Here is a 3,449-nt window from a genome sequence, read left to right as displayed (position 1 = left end):
CATTGGCGGCAAGCTCAACATGCTTCTGAACAATGATGTCCAAGGTTGCCTTGCGGTCCAAGAAGGCCAGTGTCCTATCGTCCTCCTCTTGCACATAGTAGTCCTTGTGGATGATTTGTGCCTAGACGTGGGTGATTATGTCGATGGTGTCTGCTGCACCAGGCGCGGTGCGGTGAGCGCGACCTCGAGGTGGACATTCGCTAGCACGACGGCGGGTAGTCGCAGGGCCACCAGTGTGTCGAAGATGTTTCACCATGGAGGACGTTGAGGGTGGTGGGCATCGGAGAGCTTGGGTGCGTGGGCTGGAGGCGCACGTCAAGGTCGTCCGCGAGCTTCTTAACGACGGTGAACTTGTCGAGGAAGCCGACGAGGACCTCGTCGGACAAGGAGACGAAGCTGTCATCCAAGAGGCCTCTCTCCCTAGCGGCCTCAAGCACGACCCTGAGACGTTTCTCGGTGTTAGGCTACAGGCCGGCGTCGTTGACCATTTGGCACATCCGGTTGATGCTCGCGCTCATCGCCTCCATGGGTTTAGCTTGTAGTCAACTGATCTTGCGACTGGAGTGATCACTCTTGCCCTTGGTTAGGGTGCATAGGTGCGTAGGATTTTGTAGATTGGACTGGCGGGGAGCCTTTATATGAGAAGTATAGACTGCGTTGCATTCACGTGTGTGTTGGCCATCTACTCCTCGGCCCTCCCTCCGTGCCGATGCAATATAGTCATCTCACTGAGACCAAGTAGGGCAAAATGAGAGAACTTTGATGTTTACTAGTTTATTGGCCCCCTTTGCATTTTGTGCCAAGTTTTGACCTTTGATTTAACTAGTAAAATGTTACTGCATGTAACCAAAAATAATATCATTGGAAACAATGTTCAAATACGAATCCAATGATACAATTTTTTGGTGACATGCATTATTATTATTTTAGTTAAATCTATGGTCAAAATTTGGCACAAAATAATAAGGGGACCAATAAACCAGGGCGGAGGTAGGAGTAGTATTTTGTAATTAATGTCATTGCATAAAGAGAATTGAGCACTGCATGTTGTGCTACGTAGTCTCAGGTCATTAAATGCATACGCACCCCATGTCTTCTATTGGGTGATTTCTTTTTTCATAGCAAAAACGGGGAATGAGGTGGGTACTCAATTTACCACACCTAAAAGTTTTGGGATTATTTTGTTTTTGTAACGTGACTAATGCACCAGTACGGAGGGAGTACAATTGTAGTCTTTGATTGCAACTTTTTGTTGGTAGCTTACCAAGATGACCACTCGGTGAGTACAATAGTAGTCTAATTGATGAGACTTCAGATTTGAGCCATCTACCGGAAGGGAGAGTGTATAATATCATCGGGAACTACATTCAAAACCGAATAAAACTATACTCCATGTGTTTATTTATAGAGGGAGTAGTATATTTGTTGTGACATGCATTACTAGATATTGCTACTCAAATACTAAGTATAGACGGACGTAGTAGTACTACTAAATCTAGACGGTGGTGCTAGTACTGGTAGTAGTACTACCAATATAGTAGTGTTGTACTACTCGTTGGTCAAATTATTATGTGCTGCTCCTCACAGTAAAGTGACAAGAACCTGCGGTGGAGATGACACCTAAGTGTAGGCATCGTGTTCGGCATACCAAAGTCAGCCTCATCATGTGCAGTCACTATCATCATGGCTGTAGAGCTAGCCTGCTTAATTTCCAGTGCATTGCCATGAGTATCTCTACTCTTTTCTTATACGAGTAGGATGGCCTTGCATGGCACGGAACACCAAGATTGGGGGTGGATGGCGCCTGCAGCGGCCATCGCGCCAGATTGTTCCATGGCCTTTTAGATGTGATGGGGAGGAGATAAGGCTGATTGTGAGAGACAAGGAGTTGTTTGTAAATAGCAAACAAGTGCGGGCATCTTTTTGCAAAACTGTAGCAGTTTGCGTTGTATGCATCAGATCTAGATCCGACGACTATTGGTGAAAGATGGCAGGCACACCATCATCACCAAATCAGGACCTCTTTGATTCGCAGAATATTGAAAACGCGGGAATAGGAAAGGTATAGGATTGGAGTGTCATGCCCACTTGAATCCTATAGGATTAGCAAGGAGCGTTTGATTTTATGGGAAAAGCAAAGGAATTGTAAAAGGAGGTTAGAGTGGATGTTAGATTTCCTATTAAATGTAGTACAAAAGATTCCATTGGAAAAATTTCTATGGGATTCAATCTTATGAATCAAAGGACAAGCGTAGGAAAAATTTCAAAGCATTTCAATCCTCCAAAAATCCTATAGAATTCCCTTGAATCAAAGGAGCCCTCATGTTCTTATAGGAGTAGTATAGAGAAACACTTATAAAAAACCGAGTTGGTGATGATGGTGGGCCTGCCATCCTGTAATATAGACCGTCTGATCTATATCTGATGGATAGAAAGCAAAATATTGCAATTTTCCAAAAAGATACCCGCACCGCTCTCCACATTTGCAGATAAGGCCTTCCCTCATTCATCTTCGTCTCCCACAAGATAAATAGCTCGTATAAATGCATCTTGATGTTCCATGCAACGCATATGCCTCTTGCTGGTAATAATAAATATTGTACTCGAGTAATGGGTATATCGTTGTCGCACCTATGCATGCTAACATTTATCGTAACATAGTACTACCTCGTGCTATTTATTCATAATATTACATGTTTCAAACTGATATTACAAATGTTACGAGTAATATTGCACCTACGAAGGGGGAATTATTAGGAAGTTTACGTAAGAACTTTTGTTACTTTAGGTAATGCAGCATTATCGTACAAATTAAAATCCACCGCCCTCACAAGTCACTAATGGGAAAATAAATTTTTGAGTCTCTAGCGACTTGATGTTTCAAAAACAAATTCAGCTTCTGCGGAGACTTTGTCATTTAGCCTTAGATGCTTGCGGTGATCAGCACGCCATTCATTGTTGCGCCAGAGAACGCCAAACCTCATTGCCTTGAGCACACTTGCCTCCAGAACAGAGAACCTGGCCAATTTAATCTCAGATGTGCTGCCTCAGTAGTTGATCAAATCAATTTCTATAAGATGGAGATCAAGGCATTCGATGAGATTGTTATAGTGCAGCACATCTTTCACTTTCGGGTCTTTTTTATCTGCAAAAGAAGAGAACATATTAGAGCAGTTGGCTGTATAAAATTGCCATGTCATCAAGAGGTACCAATATCATTCGCTCATACAATAGGGTTGACTCTAAGGCTAGTGATATTTTTTCACTCTCTCTCTCTCTCTCTCTCTCTCTCCTCTCGTTTACCAAGGAGCACTTGAAGAGCTTCGGCATTTGTTTCCTTCCACTATGTGGCCGATGCCATATTTATCAAAAGTATGCCACATAATACGCATCGATGTCAAATCAAAAGATTTTGGCACCGCTCTAGCGATCTGAGAGAGTTGGCACCA

Source organism: Triticum aestivum, chromosome 6B (assembly GCF_018294505.1).
Source record: "Triticum aestivum cultivar Chinese Spring chromosome 6B, IWGSC CS RefSeq v2.1, whole genome shotgun sequence".
Lineage (NCBI taxonomy): Eukaryota > Viridiplantae > Streptophyta > Magnoliopsida > Poales > Poaceae > Triticum > Triticum aestivum.
The sequence above is the reverse complement of the archived record's forward strand: the minus strand, read 5'-3'. Positions refer to the sequence as shown.